A 20,695-nucleotide genomic window follows, 5' to 3' on the forward strand; every position below is an offset into this window, starting at 1 on the left:
TGAGACAGGCGTTATCAACCCCCAGCAGCGCTGTTATGATAACTAATCAACTGTCAAATGAATAATCCAAATATCTCATGTATATGTTACCACACGTTGCAAATGGTTTCAGTCGATAAACAAGACAAATAAGCTACAGAGAGGGCACCGAATGTGCAGTAACCGGTAACGATTTGTTCATTCATGATTACTTGATTTACGTATAATTATCGCGGAATTGGACATTGTTTTGGTTCTATGGAAGCTTTTTTTTTTAATTTACAAAGATAAGAGAAGAAGAATGAAGACAAGAATATAGTGGTCATAATAGTAAGGAAAGAAATGTTATTCATGAAAAGTCTTCGGAAAACATCAAAATATATAGTAGGTCTTAATTTAATCGGACGATTTCTAGGTCGTGTTAGAGAGAACTCTCTAGAATTTTGGATTTTGACGAGCATCACTTCAACTTGGCTCCTCCAAGAGTATAATCAATTCAACACTTGCGCTTTTCCATTGCTCTGTCTTTAAATAAGTCCAGAAAAGGTTCGACAAACTGTATTCTAGGAAATTCCTTATATATAGCATCAATTTTGTTGCAAAGCGTGATTGATGCCTCTAATGAGTTTTCAATAGCAAACTTTCATTCCCCTGATGCGCTATGGCCATAACAGTGTTATTGCGTGCAACAAAGAAAACGCATCTATATTTCTATGCTTTTATTAACTTGTAAGTTATATGGTGTCAATAGAATAAATGTTGAAATAAACAAAGTTATATTTGTCATGAATTTCTATTGATTTGTTTCTCGATTTGCCAGGGATATTGTGAAAGCCAGAAAATAATCATTTTTTTTTTCCAGCAACCTCTCAGGACACAGACGAAGATGTGTCTTATTGCCTTTGTATGTCTGTTTTATGTTTCTGTGTGTTTATGTATGTGTGTGTGCGCGTGTGTGTATATGTGTGTTATGTTGTATATAATAGTGTGTGGGGTATACGTTTGTGTGTAATTGTGTTAGGGTGTATTGAAGGTCCAGTGTAAGGTGTAAAGAGTAGCAGTACCGTATTACTGCTGCGTACGTAGCACGGGTAAAGTTGTAATGTGTTTTGTTTTGTTTGTCTAGTTAGGAAGGTGTCACCGGGGGGGGGGGGGGGGGTGGGGGTGCTATGCCCCACGGTTCAACAGCTACTGCGGATACAACTCCACACAGAACACCTGTAGCTATAGGCCTACCCAGCATAAAAACTAATGAGATTCAATATTGATCTATAATAGATTATTATTATTATCATTATTATTACTACTGTCATCATCATCATCATCATCATTATTATTATCATCAATATTATTATTACTATTATTATTATTATTATTATTATTATTATCATTAGTATTAGTATTGTTATCATTATTATTAGTATTATTAGTATTATTATTATCATTATTATTATTATTATTATTACGGTAGTAGTCATGTTTGGTATCACCTAAAACCTTGAACAATTCATTATCCAACATTGCCAGTATACCTATCGTTATTATGAGCAAAATCAACGAAACAATCTATGTTTGGCATCCGTCGATTGTCGAGTACTGCGTGCGATGTCTGAAGGGGACTGTACATGTCTCATCCTACTGCTCATCTAGGCCTACTAGGCTACGGTCACAACTCAAGAGTGGCGACCGACCGATTTGTAGCCTACTCGGTCGCCGCTAAAATTTTGGCACCGCCCAGCAGTTGTTGGAGATGTCGAGCAGGCTGTAAAATCCAAGAAGTGAATGAGCGATGGGATGCCCTGTCGATTTCCCGTCGGTAATCGGTTGATTTTAGGTTAAAGATTTGAAAAATATAGAGATCTTCTCAGTGCAGAGACTGAGCAGTCACTGAGCGATGCCCCATTGGCAACTGGACGATCTCCCACCGGCCACCGGCCACCGGCCACCGGCCACCGGCCGATTTTTACTAAATCGCTCAGCGACCGACGGGTGATCGATAGGTCATCTACCGGTGTCCCGTAGGAGTACCGGTTGCCGCCCGCCGGTCTCTGCCGGAAATTTCTCGAGAGCTATACCTGGGTTTATTCAAGTACCTACGTGATTTGTGATGTGATAATCAAATAATCAATTAAGATAAAACTCGAGGCTAAAGATTTAAGAGTTGAATTACCAACTACCAAACCTCAGTTATGTAAAACCACAGATAACTAGAAATTAGGAAATCAAGCAAAAGGGAGGAATACCCAAAATGGAACAAAGATTAGAATACTCCAAAATATCGTTTTTTGCTTCTATATTCAACTGTATTTTTCTATTCCTATTTAATTTCATATCTTCATTTCCCCATCTCTTGTCATTCATGACTTCTTCATCCAATAGGTCTTTGATAAATGAGTATTAAGGTAACCAAACCATTTTATTACTAAGTCTACATATCGACACTAACTTTTAGCTTTCATCTCTCTTGCCCCAAAGTGGTTGTCCCTGTCTTCCAGGTCCCTCATGTTGGTTGCCGAGATGTTGAGATGCTGAGATGTTGGTGGGGTTTCCTTGCCTCTATCCCTCCCCCTGCTTCTTCCACATTGTTCTAGCTTCTCTTCCCCATCCAGTCCTTGGTTTTCTCACCTCCCTGGTTTCCTTCAGTGCTTCTGTCATTTTCATCTTTATCATTTTTAGTCCCTAAATCGCTCGACGGCGACCGCTCGATTTACTCCCTTGGTTTTCTTCTGTGCTTTTGTCAGTTTTGTCTCTATTATTTTTGTTCCATCGCTAGACGGCGACCGCTCGATTAGGTCACTGTCTGGGAGGTTGCCGCTCGGAAGTAGTAAGGAAAATATACTAAGATCGATTACTTTCCTGTTTTGTTTGATGTTTCAAGTTCGGACAATTCTTATTTAAAAAGTGAGGAAACGCGACTTTGATAGATTAGGTTTTTTGTAATATTAGAATAACAGTCGTCATGTTTGGTATCAACTTCTTCACTACCGTATGGTCCGAGGAGTCCGAGCTTGATATGCACACCGTGTCTCGGTGACACCATCGTGCTCTTGAATAGTATCAATCCATTCAAACTCGTTGTTCCTTCAACCCTCACAAAAAGAGCTCACAGTAAGTCACCCACATCCCCAATCAAGTCCATGATACCACATGTCCGTAGTTTGGTGGCATACTCACCATGGTATTTATTGTTGGTGTCACTAGGTGGAGTAGGTATATAGGCCTTGTAAAGTCAACAATTCGTTTTTCTTTCTTTTCAGCCTCGCTACTCATATCTCTTTTCTTTATGTTGCAGAAATTCTTAAGGTCTTTTAATCACTGAATAAGCCTTAATAATAGGGAATATGACGAAATAAACCTCTGAATCGCTGCCTAAGTTGGGAGTGCTTCCGCCACCCTAACTTTTTTATAGGGTCGCTATTCGTGTTACTAATGGGACTAACAAAATACATCGCACAGGAACATGCAAATTACCTCGGTCTTGGGGAAGGTGCATTCCACTGTGTTTTGTTAAACATATCAGTACTTAAGCAGTGATTGATAGATAAGATCACAAGTGGAATATTGGTTTGCAAGGTTTTGTGGGCGTATGTCCAAGTAATCTGAAGAAAAGATACTAGTAAAAAGATTATTATGTGCAACATGTTGAGATATTCGTTTCGCTACATGATATAGTAATGTTTAGGGTATTATAGAAGCATAACAAGTCAGCATGAACATAGGTTCTTCAATGCAATTATATAATGTCATGGAAAAACAGACAATCAGCGTTGATTGTGGACATAGATTGTGGATACCCATCACAAGCAAATGAACAGGTGGAAAAGAAAAGCGAAGCGGAATAAGTGTTTAAAGTCGAAGTCTCTTCACGGTCAAATAAATGTACTTGACCGAGAAGGTCAGTGACGGAAGATCTTGATATCTGGGTGAGGAAAGTAAATTTTATGCGAGAGACAGAAGGTCATATATCACAGGTTCACAGGAGTCAAGGATCAAGAGCTCAGAATCATTTGTATTCCAGACAAGCACTGCAAAACGAGATGTGTAGGCACTATTGTGCGGACTACGGAGTACAATATAGTACAGGGGCAGACAATGGATTATGATAGTACTCATCCATTCCATCTCCCCTCTTTACCAAAAAAAAAAAAATGATTTAAGTTGTGAAGCGGAAAATGAAATATGTAATTTGTAATTTTGTGATAACAATATTAAGGTGTATTTATCCAGGGTAGCTTCTTCGGTTTCGCCACTGCTCTATCACCAGACGGCCCTGTCATTATTATTATCATATAGCGTTGCCAGGTACCCATTTATACACCTTGGTCGAAAGGGACGCGTTAGGTAAAAACATTCTGTCCAAAAAGGACGAAGCACTTGGCGGGGAGAATGGAACTCGGATCCTCCGATTGGGAGTCGGGATTCGTATCCATTATGCCACAGCGCCCCCTACGGAAAAGATGATTATGTAGGCCAAATCTTCTACTACATCAGTATCAAGCAAGGACTCTGTAGCTGTAGAGGTACACTATAGGGCTTACACCTGTAAATAAAATGGACTGTCCCAGACCCCTTCACAAATTCGTACCAGAGATACCAAAATAAATGAAGAAAAAAAATTAATTAAAAATCAATGATGTAGTTTGGCAAAAAACTGAATAGCTGTAGATATTGAGTATGAATTCCTCTACAAACTGCATTTTGGTTGGAAGATGAAAGCTTTTCTGATGGAATTTGAGGGGACTATATTTCATTGGGTACGTGTACGGAAAATAGGTGATTTTTTGAGTGACAAGAACTCGTAGTCTGGCTTTGCGGACCCCTGGACAGAATTAGAGCAGAACAACCCACCCTGGAAATCTGATGGATGAAAGGTAATATCTCACTTATTCAGGTTAGTGAAGATGAAACACCTCATTTCTCCCAGCTATTTTACAGAATTTTTTGAAATTTGAATTTTAACACACGTCTCATGGGGAATTATTTACCCGTGTGAGCCCTATAGAGAATGCACGCAATACATGCAAGTCTATGGGAAGTATTCATCCCATACAAGCTCTGCTGGTTTATGTTGATCTTGTATTGTGTCAGATCTCTCTTCCTCCCTCCCCCTTCTCCTCCCTACTCCCCCCTCCCTCTACCTCTCTCCTCTACTCCCCCCCCCCCCAACTCTATCTTGCTACAATTTCTTTTCTTAATATTATGTTCTTGTGGTACTAGATCTTAGTAAATAGCAGTCATCAGTATCACACAACTTTGAATGACTTCTTGTATTGTGTATCTTGTATTGTGTCAGATCTCTTCCTCCCTCCCCCTTCTGCTCCCTACCCCCCTCCCTCTACCTCTCTCCTCTAACTCCCCACCCCCCTCTTCCTTGCTACAATTTCTTTTCTTAATATTACGTTCTTGTGGTACTAGATCTTAGTAAATAGCAGTCATCAGTATCACACAACTTTGAATGACTGTGTTAATCTTGTATTGTGTATCTTGTATTGTGTCAGATCTCTTCCTCCCTCCCCTTCCCCTCCCTACCCCCTCTCTCTACCTCTCTCCTCTACTCCCCCCTCCTCAATTCTGCCTTGCTACTATTTCTTTTCTTAATATTATGTTCTTGTCACTAGATCTTAGTACATAGCAGTCAGTCATCAGTATCACACAACTTTGAATGACTGTGTTATTTTAATGTATTTCTTTGTTTTGGCTACCACTGAAACAGCTCAAAATACATAAAGTTAGTCTGTTTGACAAAACAAAGTCTTATCAAGTACTTTGTAGGCTAGAAGGTGATGATGACACACCCACAATCAAGGATAACTGCCTGGATCTATGTATTCATCTTATGAAGAACTGATCAAAACTGCAAGATTTATTTTTAAAAAACCCTCAAGGGCATGATTTTCTAAAAGTGTCCCTTTGAGAAGCTTTATAATCCTTGAAAGTGTAATTTCTCATATGATGTAGGGGCAAATATCATAAAACACATTTATGATGTTTAAAAGTCAAATAAGAAATATGACCTCCACTATAGGGCTCACACCTGTAAATAAAATGGATTGTCCCAGACCCCTTCACAAATTCGTACCAAAGATACCAAAATAAATGAAGAAAAAAAATAATTAAAAATCAATGATGTAGTTTGGCAAAAAACTGAATAGCTGTAGATATTGAGTATGAATTCCTCTACAAACTGCATTTTGGTTGGAAGATGAAAGCTTTTCTGATGGAATTTGAGGGGACTATATTTCATTGGGTACGTGTACGGAAAATAGGTGATTTTTTGAGTGACAAGAACTCGTAGTCTGGCTTTGCGGACCACTGGACAGAATTAGAGCAGAACAACCCACCCTGGCAATCTGATGGATGAAAGGTAATATCTCACTTATTCAGGTTAGTGAAGATGAAACACCTCATTTCTCCCAGCTATTTTACAGAATTTTTTGAAATTTGAATTTTAACACACGTCTCATGGGGAATTATTTACCCGTGTGAGCCCTATAGAGAATGCACGCAATACATGCAAGTCTATGGGAAGTATTCATCCCATACAAGCTCTGCTGGTTTATGTTGATCTTGTATTGTGTCAGATCTCTCTTCCTCCCTACCCCTTCTCCTCCCTACTCCCCCCCCCCCCCCTCCCTCTACCTCTCTCCTCTACCTCTCCCGTGTGAGCCCTATAGGGCTCACTCGGGTAAATAATTTCACATAGAGACGTGTGTTCAAATTTAAATTTAAAAAAATTCTGTAAAATAGCTGGAAGAAATGAGGAGTTTCATCTTCACTAACCTGGATAAGTGAGCTATATCCTGTCATCCATCAAATTTCCAAGGCAGGTTCTTCGGCTTAAAGGGATCGTACAGTTTTGGCTGAGACCTAATTTCAGATATCTAACATTTTTTTTGGTGAGATAATGAGAAACCTCTTACGAAATATGAAAGAGTATGTAATTCTATGAGGAATTCAACGTTTATTTGATGAAAATTGGTTTTGAAATGGCTGAGATATCCAAAAAAAAGAGCGATTCTAATAAAGTGTGGGACCCACACTTTATCACGATCGCTTTGTTTTACTTTGTTTTTCGATGTTTCACTCATTCCAAACCCGATTTTCATCAAATAAACTTTGAATTCCTCTTAAAATGGTATGCTCTGTACTATATTATAAGTGTTTTCTTGGTATCTCGCAAAAAGTTAAAGTCCAATTCTCATCTCCACCAATACTGTACTATCCCTTTAAACTCTGTCCAAGGGTCAGCAAAGCCAGACTACGAGTTCTTTTCACTAAAAAAATCACCTATTTTCCGTACACGCACCCAATATAGTCCCTTCAAATTCCATGAGAACAGCTTTCATCTTCAAACCAAAATGCAGTTTGTAGATGAAATCATACTCAATATCTGCAGCAATTCAGTTTTATGTCAAACTGTATTAATGATTTTTAATTAATTCATTTTCTTCATTTATTTTGTTATCTTTGGTACGAATTTGTTAAGGGGTCTGGGACATTCCATTTTATTTACAGGTGTGAGCCCTATAGGCATGAGCTAGTCTCTTTGCAGAAACAGTGACGTGAACGGCTTCGGAACATCAATATTAGGAGAAATTCAAGCACTGCTTGGTCTACTGCTGGTGGACAACGGAATCGTAACTGATACAGCTGCTCCTGATGATGCCAGGTTTGCTTCGAAAGACTGCAGAGGAAATATGCATACATATCAAATTTCACAAAAACAGTACAAGCCATTTCCTAAACACAGAGACAAAAATGCAGATTAGAACATTTTCACTTGACCGGATGTAACCTTTGAACTACAACCCTGTAACCCACAGCTTTGCTTAAAGAACCTTATATATATATATATATATATATATATATATATATATATATAATATATACATATATATATATAATATATAATGTATATACTCTATATATACATGGTTTTAATGCCATTTTAGGTTTTAATCTCATATATATACATTATATTATACACACGTCAAGTTACATAAAAACACTCTAAGACATTATATATGGACACATGGGGGAATATTGGTATTTTCGTAACTTGAACTTCACCTTTGATCTTCGGTGTGTCCACCCAAAAGTCGATCCTGCATACTACCCATGACAGAATTCATGAAATTTGCGACCAGTGCCTGTCTTATGGAATGGTTGTTCTTTTCAGCTGTCCCTGTCTGTGTCTCTTTGTAGTGATGGACTATTAGTGTGTAAAGCTAGTTCAAAATCACCTCAGGTCCACATTTATGACTTTTGTACAAAAAAAATCCCTGTATAGTATTATTCTTTTTGTTTTCCTCATTTGGTTAGACACTTCACTCATTTTCAAAGTGGCATAATGCATAAGCTTGCCCGACGTAACAATTTATGGAATTCATCTTCGACCAATGAATATAAAATCAAAATAGGCACCTACTTGCGTAAGACCAGATGACCAGAATAATTTGTCAACTGACACTTCGGACATGGCACTTTGGAGAACTTATGTTCTCCCAAGGAGGTTTTATACATGGAGTTCCAACTGGCTGTAATTATTCAAACAGTTGTCAGATTTCTATTGATGTACAAAGGAATTCCACAGGTACACTTGTGCCTTTGATGATCGATGTTCCTTGTCGCCGTCTTGCTGAGCATTCTGAAGATTAATTTTGAACGTTATCATAATGTTGGCCATATTTTGCTTATTTACTTATTAAATGAAATGAAATTTCAATTAATGATAAAGCATGTAAAACAAAAGACAATTTCGTCCAGAAATTTGCGTAAAAGTGTAAATCGGAGCTGTATCATATAAAAATGTTTAAAACTGTACCATCCTGAAAAGCTGGTTTTATCACTTTTCCGCTTTGTTTCCACAAATGAAACTAATATGGAATAATCTTCAAGTATAATTCTTTATTGATAGATATTTCAGATTAGTGACCGGGTATGACCAGTGGAGTATTTTTCTTCTTTATTTCAGCATTTTTTGCTCAATTTCTATTCGCGCATCCTCATGTTTGTACCACCTACCCTTTATAAGAAGGGATAGCGAAAAGTAATTACCGTCACGAAGAAATATCTTCCTTTGAAAGTGGCTAGTGATTATGCAATGACACACGAGTCAATTGTCTTCCTATCTGCGCGGCCGATCCTGTTTGGCACATGCTTCAAATATTTTTGAGCGGCGGCTTCGAACATCTATAGCAAAGGAAATAAGACGGTTGTGACTCCATTCTCTATAGTCCATGGGCCAGGCCAGATATTGGTACCATCTGAGGTGGCAAAACCTTTTTGGTGTCATTTTGTTTGTCGGGCATAGATATGCTTATCAAGCTGTGATAGCATTTCCAAATGAGTAGCTTAGTCATAGTAAATGAATTTTTAACCAATTTGGTCTCGTTGTTATATCCCTATACTTCTGAATCGAAACTAACCGCTATACAAAGAAGAGCACTGTCTTCTGTACGTTCCATAGAGCTGTAAAATGCAGCTCTATGGTATGTTCACAGGTGTTCTATTGTAAACGCGGTGCGCTTAGTCTTTATTCAAGGCAGCGAAGGGAATATCCAAAGGTTATGATGTCCACAGCGCTTAGTCTTTATTCTAGACGGCGAAGGGAATATCCAAAGCGTATGATACAGTGTATATCCTTTTATCTAAAAACAACAACAACAAAAGCAATTCCTCGTGAATTTTACCGTATCTTTCAATTATTTATCATTTTCCCGCGAAAACGCTACGGTGAAAACGCTGATACCACGCCAATGTCGCTTTATTTCCCTCCAACAGTATAAGATAATGCAAAAACAATGTACCGGTACACTACGATACATTATAATGAATGATATTGTAAATGAACAGAGTGATTTTTGTTTAAAACTGATGTATTTGTTGATAGGGTAGTAAAAAACAGTATAGATAATCCCTTTTATGAGGAACTTTAGATATGATAACGGTACATTGGTCTAGATAAAGACTAAGCGCACCGCGTGACAGCTGTGGACATCATAACCCTTTGGATATTCCCTTCGCTGCCTTGAATAAAGACTAAGCGCACCGCGTTTACAACAGAACACCTGTGGACATACAGAAGGCAGTGCTCTTCTTTGTATAGCGGTTTAGTTTCGATTCAGAAGTATAGGTATATAAAAACGAGACCAAATTGGTTAAAAATTCATTTATTATGACTAAGCTACTCATTTGGAAATGCTATCATAGCTTGATAAGCATATCTATGCCCAACAAACAAACTGACACCAAAAAGGTTGTGCCACCTCAGATGGTACCAACAACCCATTTTTCGGGTCTTGGCCCATGGACTACTACAACCTCCTTGATTATACGTTGGATGGAGAGGGGGAGCTCCTGAATTGAATTGAATTAGATTGAATTGAATTGAATTAAATTGAACTGAACTGGATTGAATTGAATTGTATTGAACTGATTATGTATTGTAGACGTTATATATATCTGTATTGATTGTGTACTTCATTTGGAAAATGAACAAAGTGGAAACAAAGAGTCAACTCAGTTCATCTCAACTCAATACCCAAATAAGGACAATGTGAATCTGATTTGCGTAGTTCCTGTTTTCTTTCAATATTGACTTGGTCTGTGATCTTGTATGAAGACAAACACCAATGCTAAGTACGTCAATGTTACGACAACCACTTTGCTACTATTTTTTTTTCTGTATGTAGCTGTCGGAATGTTAGAATAAACCGGAGTGTATAGCATTACAGGGTACGGCTAGCTCGGTCTTCACAAAACATCCCGAGTCAATACAACCTTGAGAAAACAAAATGAAAGAAAATATGAAAGTATAAGTAATAACTATCCATCAGCAGCCTTCTGGTGAAAGTGAACTTTCTCTGTACAAAGTTTGAATAAATGTATCTTCAGTGTCTGCGATATTCTGAGTATAAACACAGTAAAGCCAATCTAAATATTGACATTAAAACAGGTTTTGTTTAAAAGCGGGCTCAGTTGACATGCTGGTTTTATAATGTGCACATAATCCCGCAAAGCATAACACATTTTATTATCACTTCCTTACGGTCGAGTCTATTATGATTTCAGATCTTTTTTAAGATACTGGGTCATTTTTCCTTCTGGCACTGATAAAACCAACTCCTTTTCTCTTAAACTGATGGTTCTAGCTACAGCTCGATATTCCGAAAGTTTGTTATTCCTCCGGTCTATTTTCCAAGGGTTCGATGGGATTTGGGTATCGCATTTCTACAGTGTGTGTGCGTGTGTGTGTGTGTGTGTGTGTGTGTCTGAGTGTTGTGTGTATCAGGCATTCAATCATCAGGCATTCATCATCAGGCATTCATCATCAGGCATTCAATCATCAGGCATTCATCATCAGGCATTCATCATCAGGCATTCAATCATCAGGCGCAATCATCATCAATCATTTGCCTGATGATTGCGCCTCATGGAGGTGACATGAAACTCCGAGTAGCAATAAATACGGATGAACCTGCTGTCAACCGAGTGAACTTGTTCCAATACTTCTGTCTAAAGCTCTTCCTTTGAGGATATCGAGCACTCTTCATAGAAGGATAGAATCACCAAGTGTATATATATATATATATATATATATATATATATATATAATATATATATATATATGTAATTATATGTATAAGAAACCTGAAGCTACGGTAGGTCTCAACCAAATCAACGCTCTCTTTAAAAGATTGTCGATTAACGAAACATATTAAGCAATTTGTTAAGAATCTAGCGAGAGGAGAGTGGAGGAGGGGAGAGACATGATGTGTGGGGAGTGTATGGGAAGGCAAATAGTGACTGCCTTATAGGGATGACCTGGAAGTCTGTTGGTTGGTTGTTGTTTTTTCAAATAGTACACAACCATGGTAATAAGAGTTATAAGCTAATTAAATTTAAGTCTATTCAAGCTCTCCCAAGAGGAAGTGATATATCTTCTCACACGGAAACAACATCAGTAAAAGGAAAACAACTTCACCAATCAGACATACCACAGGACACAGCCGGTTGTTTTCATACAACGTACTTTAACGATTATCAGTCCCCACATCAGGAAGTCTGGTGCAATGGTTAATCGATTCTCTGAAGAAATTCTCTACTCAAGAAACACATATCAGTTCATATTCTATAGCAGATAGGAAGTAATAGATGTAGTAGTTGTAGTGTTTATTTTCCGTATCAAACAACAAGAACCGGATGGATTGCCAATATTGATCTTTGTCTAATTGACAATGCTGCCATTTGAAGGGCTCCAGACAGGCAGTTTTAGCAAGTACTGCTCAGACTGGTCTTGCTGGTTGAAAAAAGCTTGGATTTTGTTCTCATCTCACTTCGTGAAGCTTTGAAGAGTGTCTTATTTAATTTCATTTATTCATTTCCAATCTCAACAAAACGAATATGAATGTACAAAAAACATATGCTGATACGAGTAATGTATGTCAAAGTATATTGTTATCACAATATAATAGGTTGTACAGGAAAGTTTGCTTGATATTTACCTATTTGCTGTTGCGAAAAAAAAATAAAGGTACAATGTAATGAGGAAGCAATACAGGTATTAAGCGTTTAGCATATTCACATCATACACGCTCAGACACATAGGCATATAAATGCAAAAGCACAAGATGTACAGGTAAATTTATGTCTACATACACACGCATACATAAGTATGCTTTCTAAGATTTTTTTTTTTTTTTTATATTAGGGGGATGATGGAAAAAAAATCGTGGATTTTTAATTAACTCAGGGAATCTTGTCTGTCCGCTTTTGAATCTGTGTTTATTTTTTTTTTTTTACGTTCACGATTCGCCAAATAGAAGACGATGGTGCATGTGAAAGGCGAATCTAGGGCGGGGCTCCTGGTTAACCCAGCGATAGACCTATTCAAAGCCACTTTGGTATTCATCTCTCAATCCAACAATATGGCGTCAGACTGCCAGACTACACGGTCTAAAAAGCCCGCCCTACTTCGCTGAGGAAAAAAAAGCTCCATTTTCATAGCGACATACACATAAGATAACAACGCCTGAAGACAAAATTTAATATATCTGGCTCGCGGTTCTATTTCCTCGACAAGACTGTATCAAATACTCGAGGAAAACAATTTCACAGGAAGTGCCTGGGAAGTGATTGAAAAAGCTGTCCAGATCGTTTGAAAGACATGCTGTTTTACTCGAACGAAAAGAAATAAATGAATGGACGAAAGTGACATGGTTCGTTGGGTGTGTCAGATACTCCTTTCCGCGTGGCAAAGGAAATATTAAATGGAGCGAAGAAAAAAGAGCAACAGACTGAACAAAAATGACAAAGTTTAATTGGATAAGCTCCTCTAGAAGAGACGGTTTGTCTTCAAAAGAGATAGAGGTAATAACATCTACCTCTTACACTGCGACATGCTCACTTATTGATATCCATGGTAATTTCAGAAATGCCCCCCAACATACCAAAAATACCAAACATACCAAAAATACCTCCGAAACAGGAAGTGGAAGCTTGTACTCCCGTCGGAGACACGACATTTGCTCCTGAGACAATTATTGCTCCAGTCTTATTTTCTCCAAGGACTTGGTTTAGGATTAGGGCTAGTTCATGTGATGTATGTTTAGCGTGGCGTGCAAATCTTTCAAAGTGTCATGGAACCACCCCCGTCACAGAATAACAAAGGAGAGGGGAATTGAATTACACGATTCTATGGTTGTCATTTTAAACCTAGAGGGTAAAGCAACAGTCGGAGTCGTTGACATTATTAGGGAGCTTTAGATTTGCGGCGCGGACGTTTGAGATGACGCTTGCGCTGGACGTTCTCTTCCCTGCTTCGTGTTGAAAAGTATTACATAGCTTTAGATTACGCCGAGAAATGAAATGGCATGATCGGTTAATGCAGTAGCTCTCTACGTCGTGAATTGAACGGACGTAAAAATACCATAGAACGCGTAGTGAAAACTCAGACGACGCGAACTATGAATAGATCGACTTTGATACGCGATTCTGCGCATGCTCAGAACATTTTTTCCCCTCTGAACGTTTCCGTCGCGAAAATTTTATCTCCCTATTATCACATAGACATAAACACTCTAAAGGGAAAACAGAAATCATTTCGTTCATAATAACGTATTAAAATATGATCATACGACTAAGCACACTGCGATGCGCACGTAAACGTACGAAGTGGAAAGAGAACATCCAAAATGAAATATCGAGGCAGCAAAACGGCTAGAGGGAATCGTCTGTAACGTTAAACAATGATAATGTAAGGGAGAGAGAGAGAGAGAGAGAGAGAGAGACTGCAAGCGTGCTACGGGTCATGATACCACCACATTCACCACGATTGGTTAACCGTGTAACCGCCTTTGAATCGTGCAATATGATTCCTTCTAGGGCAATATCATCTTTCCACTTCCTCTACAAGGTCATACATCTATAGTGATAAGAGTTTCTCTCATAGAGACATGCATTTTTAAGTAGGTCTTGTTATGATAATCTTGATATATTTTACTCTCATGAGAAACTGTGTTACCAGGAGCGGATCCAGGAATTTCGTAAAGGGGAGGCCCTTTTTTTTTTTTCGAGCTAATTCGACAGCTGAGCATGCGCATGTCGGGTATACCAGTACAGCGCGGTCACACACGCTAGGCATGATGGGATGCATCGCGCTAATTTCTTGAGGCGATTTCACATTATCAAATAGCCCGATAGTTCGCCAATTATCCCGCTATTTTGGAAATTTCCCGAGTTGGACTCGAGAAATTCTATCGATCAGAGCGATACAATTAGCGCGCTAATTTGTGTTCACATTAGCCGGGTTCACACGTACAAATTAGCGGGATGACGATCGCGATCCACATCTCGAGTTTTTTTTTGCGAGCGTCCACACGTACCAAATTAGCGGGATAGCGATCGCGATCGGTATCCCGCTAATTTGGCGAGCGTCCACACGTATCGAATTATCCCGCTAATTGCCGATAGACATAACAGCAAAGCCTGCAAACTGGGTCACACAGCGCCCTTCTCTATAGCCGGGTTCACACGTACAAAATAGCGGGATGACGATCGCGATGCACATCCCGAGTTTTTTTGCGAGCGTCCACACGTACCAAATTAGCGGGATAGCGATCGCGATCGGTATCCCGCTAATTTGGCGAGCGTCCATACGTACCGAATTATCCCGCTCATTGCCGATAGAGATAACAGCAAAGCCTGCAAACTGGGTCACACAGCGCCCTTCTCTATCACTGCCTGCGCGCACTTACCTTTGTCCATTATCTTTTACGCGTCAGTGGTGTGGTTCGCACGCTGTTGTTGTTGTGCTCCAAAGAGGTGAAGGACATCTTCGCAGAGGCCTCGCTGTTGTGATGTGTGCATTGCATGATGGGATATAAAAACTCGAGATTCTAATCCCGACCGTTCACACGTACCAGCGCGGGGCCAATTATCCCGCTAATTGACGAACCAGCGCAAGATTTCTTGCGATTAGCATCGCGATGCTTATCCCGCTAATTTTCGGGTTTTTTCTGTCCACACGTGCAAAAAATTCGGGGCGACGATCGCGATGCAAATCTCGAGATTTGTATCCCGCTAATTGATGTACGGGTGAACCCGGCTTATCACTGCCTGCGCGCACTTACCTCTGTCCATTGTCTTTTACGCGTCAGTGGTGTGGTTCGCACGCTGTTGTTGTTGTGCTCCAAAGAGGTGAAGGACATCTTCGCAGAGGCCTCGCTGTTGTGATGTGTGCATTGCATGATGGGATATAAAAACTCGAGATTCTAATCCCGACCGTTCACACGTACCAGCGCGGGGCCAATTATCCCGCTAATTGACGAACCAGCGCAAGATTTCTTGCGATTAGCATCGCGATGCTTATCCCGCTAATTTTCGGGTTTTTTCTGTCCACACGTGCAAAAAACTCGGGGTGACGATCGCGATGCAAATCTCGAGATTTGTATCCCGCTAATTGATGTACGGGTGAACCCGGCTTATCACTGCCTGCGCGCACTTACCTCTGTCCATTGTCTTTTACGCGTCAGTGGTGTGGTTCGCGCGCTGTTGTTGTTGTGCTCCGTAGAGGTGAAGGACCTCTTCGCTGAGGCCTCGCTGTTGTGATGTGCGCATTGCATGATGGGATATAAAAACTCGAGATTCTAATCCCGACCGTTCACACGTACCAGCGCGGGGCCAATTATCCCGCTAATTGGCGAACCAGCGCAAGATTTCTTGGGATTAGCATCGCGATGCTTATCCCGCTAATTTTCTGGTTTTTTCTGTCCACACGTGCAAAAAACTCGGGATGACGATCGGGATACAAATCTCGAGATTTGTATTCCGCTAATTGGTGAACGTGTGAACCCGGCTAATATCAAAATAACGATCTTATTACGTGGGCCTCATCGAAGACTGTGGCGAAGATTCCAAACGGCTCTTCTCCGTTGCCAACCGCCTTCTCAATCGAAAGCAATCTTCACCATTACCGTCCCACACGGACAGTTCTGCAGTGGCCGAGACTTTCATCGATTACTTTCGGAAAAAGGTAGAGACTATCAGTAACAGTCTCTGTCCAGACGAATCGGCGCAGGAGCCCCTCACGACAGCTTCCCTTGAAACCCTGAAGCCCACTGATCCCGACGAGGTCCAAGCTCTTCTTCGCAGATTACCTCCCAAGTCATGTTCTTTAGATCCAGTCCCCACTGTATTGATAAAAGATTGTTCATCCATTTTCGCTCCTATTATTTCAATGATTGTGAACCTAAGTATTGATCAGTGTTACGTCCCCTCATGTTTGAAATCTGCATACATAACACCTCTTTTGAAAAAACCTTCCTTAGACCCAGATTCACTCCAAAATTACCGCCCCGTGTGTAACCTTCCATTTTTGTTTAAAATTTTGGAAAGGATTGTTTTCTCCAGACTTACAGATTATCTCTTGGTTAATACTTTATTTGATCCTTTTCAATCCGCATATCGTCCTTACCATAGCGTAGAAACCCTTCTCCTCAATGTGTCGAACTTCATCCTACAGGAAATGGATCGTGGAAATGTCACTGCTTTGATTTTACTTGATTTGTCCTCCGCCTTCGATACTGTTAATCATGCAATTTTGTTAAACACCCTCCAATCTCTTGGTGTAAAAGGTCAGGCATACGAATGGTTTAAATCTTACCTTTCATGCCATTCACAGGCAGTGTATGTCAACAGCTGTAAATCAAATGCTATGCCTCTCAAATGCGGTGTTCCACAGGGCTCTGTGGGCGGGCCCACCTTGTTTTCCATCTATCTTATTAGCCTGGGACACATATTGCGCCAGCACAAAATTAATTATCACATATACGCTGACGACATTCAATTGTATTTGTCTTTCAAACCTAACCAGGCCGATGCCTTACATGCTTTGAGTCAGCTTGAGAATGCAATGAACGATGTTTATTCATGGCTGAACTCACATTCTTTGAAATTGAATACGGATAAATCTGAGTTTTTAATGTTTGGTTCGAAGACACAATTAGGTAAACTTGACATTAATTTCATCTCTTTTTCCGGCATGTCAATTAGTGTGTCCCAAACCTGTCGCAACCTGGGTGTAATGCTAGATTGTAATATGACTATGTCTCATCAAGTTTCTAGCATTTGTAGATCTGTAAGATACCAACTTCGTAATATCGGCTTCATTAGAAAATATTTGAACCGCTCTTCTACCGAAAAATTAGTCCATGCCTTGATATCCTCTAGGCTCGATTTTGGAAACTCTGTTTTATTTAACTTACCACAAACTCAGCTCTCCATGCTACAGAGGCTTCAAAATGCGGCAGCACGCATCATCACACTATCCAAGAAGCACACTCACATCACCCCTATTTTGAGATCACTTCATTGGTTACCAGTCAAAGATCGCATTATTTTTAAGATTTTACTTTTGACTTTTCATTGCATTCAGGGCGCTGCTCCTCAGTATAACATTGACTTACTCCATAATTACATCCCTGCTAGATCTTTACGCTCATCCAACTCCGGTTCTCTGATAATTCCAAGATTCACTACAATATGGGGCACACGTGCCTTTGGCCATGCTGCTCCCACCTTATGGAATAACTTACCTTCAGCCGTTAAAAATTGTTCTTCATCAGACTCCTTTAAAAGCAGTCTAAAAACTCACTTGTTTAAAGCCTCAATTTGATTACTCATTACATGTACTTGATATTTGTATGTCTTTTACTTCGTCACTTTCTCTTCCTTCCGCGCCTAGAGCACTCTGCAGAGTGGATTTGGCGCTATATAAATCATATCAATTATTATTATGTCAATTATCAAATAGCGCGCTATTTCGTGATCGGGTTAATTTTCCAAGTCAGAAAATAGCGCGCTATTTCGAAACATCGGTCTGATGTGAAAACGCCTCATGTTTATGAGGAAGTCTGTTCGTGTACTCACGTAATTATATCTATTTCTTTGAAGTATTCTCAATTCTCTTTTATTCATATTTTGATGTGAACCTAGTTGATTTTGCATAATAATTTCATATGTGAAAGTGGAGAAGTAAAACAAAGTGAAACCGAAAGATACCATGCCCATGTGACTCTTCTTCCTGATTACAAAGGGTAGAATAGATTCTTTTCTATAAATGCAAATTCAGAAAACTGCTTTTTATTCTCTTTGTAATACACCATGTTAGAGTTTATGCTGGAATTCTGTGTAGGCTTACTTATTAAGCAGTGTTGTATTTCTTCCTCTAAATCATGTTTCCTCTGCGTGGCTTCACATCGTGGAGGCGCTGTGGCAAAGTGGGTCATAAGACTCTCGACTCCCGATGGCAGCTTCCGAGTTCGAATCTCGCCCAGCTGACGTCCTTGGACAAGATACTTCACCCACCATGTCCCTCCCCACCTAGGTGTATGGGATACCTGGCAAAGCTAGGGTAATTATAATGACAAGACCCTCTGGTAGAGCAGTGTCAACACTGAAGAGGCTACCCTGGGTAATTATTATCATTATTATCGGACCTATGTAGAGTTGCGTAGTGTTGTGTATTCACTACGACGAAATTGGCCGCATATAACTTATGAAACATTTTGACCGCATGAATGAGAAATGAAGTATTGGGCAGCTTATCCTTCAATAGATATTGAAAGGATTTTCTGTTGGACTAGCGTAGAATAGCATACCATTGCGTAGACATTGGCGTAAAGTAGCGTAGTGTTGCGTACTTATGCGTTGCTTGGCGTTACAATAGCGTTGAGTTGCGTAGACTTGCGTTTATACTGCGTTTCTTTGCGCCCTGTGCTCGACGCCAAAAGAACTCGTATAAATGATAATTAAAAAAAAATATATCATATTCTAGAAGTCTAGTATTTTTTGTTTCGAGTACCGCACGTCTCCCTTTGCGTAGCTCAGCGTATAACCATACGTAGGCCGGTGTAGCTGCAACGTATGGTATATGCCTACGTTGACGTAGTCGGTACGCAACACTATGCAACTCTACGCAGGCTCGGTGTGAATGCCCCTTATACGTTATAGTTTGATCATCTTTCCTTCGTAATTTATATAAACTTTTCAAATTCCTTATAAAACGATATCCTTTTCTGTTTTATTTTGAAAGAATAATTCCTAATGTAGGAATGTGAAAATGAATCTTTCTCCAATTGATTCAATAGAGCTATCTAAGTGCAATCTATAAACAATATACATGTAATTTTTCCATAAATAAGACGTTTCCACTACATAATGCAAGCATTTTGATTCATAGTGCAAATTCATAATTTTTACTCCCCCGTTCCCATGGTTTTTACACACTCTTTCTTCTTACTCTATCCTTGCCATTCCAAAAACAAGCAACAACAAAAACGAAAAAAAAAAAATCAAACGTCATTTTGTTTTTTATTTCCAAAATTACCCATCTGGGGACATGTATAGGAAAAAAAAAACAATCACGTAGTATATATATGTTGTGCGAAAATTATATTCCGATAATTGATTAGCTTGTATGGAAGGGTCATTGAGAAGACTCTCACTTTTTCTAAATCGTTATTCATGTCAAAGTCATTAATACCATGATAATTGTAAGTGTTACAGTCATTTGGAAAAAAAGAGTAAATACCAACCAAAATCTCATGAATGAGACAGACGTACATCATAGTGCATTCACCCCCATTACATTACTCAGATCACATCTGTCCTGACTAGCCTGTAACGTATTGTCCTTTATATTGAATGTTAAGTCGTATCAATTTATCGAATAAAGTCCCAATCTTTTCAGGGAGCCCGAAAAAGATTACAATGTATAATACAATTATCTTCCTCTTCTAATTTACAGATTTTCATCACAATGCCGTCAGTAAGGGTCTGTCTTTTAGTCTTCCTTACAACCTTCGTCATCGACAGGTATGACTCGATTAAAAGCTATCGTTCTTTGAGACGGAAGTACAGAATAATTTGCTTCCCAATTCTTTCCCGTCGTACTCATGTTAATTAGTGTAAAGATAAACAGACTACGTGCTGACAAATATTTTTCAAATAATATCTACACTTTTGAGTACGTAGCAGTAAAATATCAAATATTTTCCTACTAGACCATCATTATAAAGTGAACGGGCAAATAAATTGACAGTCCCGTCAAGCTAAGGGTAACATTCTACGCAAGTTGGTTACTATGCACAGACTTACTCACACCTAACTCGCCCGGTCGACGCAAAGAGGTTCAACATCCACTATTGGGTGTCGA

This window comes from Diadema antillarum, unplaced genomic scaffold (assembly GCF_040938485.1).
Source record: "Diadema antillarum isolate AM-2024a unplaced genomic scaffold, OU_Dant_1.0 seq00001547_RagTag, whole genome shotgun sequence".
Classification (NCBI taxonomy): Eukaryota; Metazoa; Echinodermata; class Echinoidea; order Diadematoida; family Diadematidae; genus Diadema; species Diadema antillarum.